Source organism: Acomys minous (genome assembly GCF_964271855.1).
Source record: "Acomys minous genome assembly, chromosome: 9".
NCBI classification, from domain to species: domain Eukaryota; kingdom Metazoa; phylum Chordata; class Mammalia; order Rodentia; family Muridae; genus Acomys; species Acomys minous.
In genome coordinates, this window is record NC_140490.1 from 27,175,376 (window position 1) to 27,176,658 (window position 1,283).

A 1,283-nucleotide genomic window follows, 5' to 3' on the forward strand; every position below is an offset into this window, starting at 1 on the left:
ATCACCCTCTGTTTTCATTTTTTATAAGAAACACAAGGAGTTCTATGTGCTGGTAGACTCTTCTATATATTGAGCCTCCGGCTACTCTTTTATCAGCTGGTCAAGTGCCTGCAATTTTCCCTTGTTATGACCATTGCCCTACTCATGCAGGTTTGTAAGTCATCCACTTTAGGGATAGGGCGGTTGGTATTTCAGCAGTATGTGCCCCCCACCCCCATGAATTTGGGAACTCGATCCCTGTAATGTTCTGGTTTTGGACAATAGACACAGCTTGTAATTGTTTTTGATAACACATACCAATACCTTCCTCAGTAGCATCTATAGTTTCCCCCCTGATTTCATCATGAGCCGTCTCTGGGATTGCAGGAATATTAATCTGAGTACCCCACTGTTCTAAAGACCACCTTACCAATAAATTTATCAGTATGTCAGTCATATAAGGTCTTAACTTCTCTGTTTGCCTTTCCGGTCACATACATAACCGATCGTACACTCTGTCTTATTTGAAATAACTTACCAATTCCTACAAACTGTGTATAAACCTTCTGAACTGGCCATTCTGTATCCCAGAATTTGGAGGAAATGATAGTCGCATTGGCTCCTTTTTCCACCAAACCTTCTATTTCAACACCATTCACTTGCAGTTTACCTTGGGTTTCTGATCACTAACCACTGTTTGCCAGAACATAAGTTTTTCCAATACTCCAAAATTCCCCTGTGCCCCCCTTTCTCTTTCTCTTTTTTACATATGCCATGATTTTACTTTCTTCTTTGCAATACCCATCTATAACACCTAGATGCACAATATATCCTTGGGTAGTTAACTCATTTCTTCCCAAGATCATCCCATTGTACCTGAAGGCAAAGGACCATAAAACACCTCAGACTTATGATGTCTATTGGATGCCATGTTATCTCAACATATCCATGATCAACACCATTAGCAGGCATGTGCTACAAAGTACTAGGAAAACCAATGCTGACTTTGTAGTTCTAGCCACTCCTCTTCAGCACACTTGGCTAAAGATGAACCCTTTCTCTAGAAACTGGCTGTTACTCACTCTTTAACCCTGTTGCCCTGCATGACCTTCTTCTCCTGGCTCCTTGCCCCACTCAGGGGTTTCTGAGACTTGAAACCAAAAGTGTGCAGTGAAGGGTGGGGTGACAGTTGTGGCAGGAAGGTCCCACTCTCAGTCACCAGGGCTGAACATTTTTGTTCTCCATTCTCTGGCACTATTCGCTTCCCAAGCATTTTAACCTCTACCTGTAGCCTCTCTTGTTGC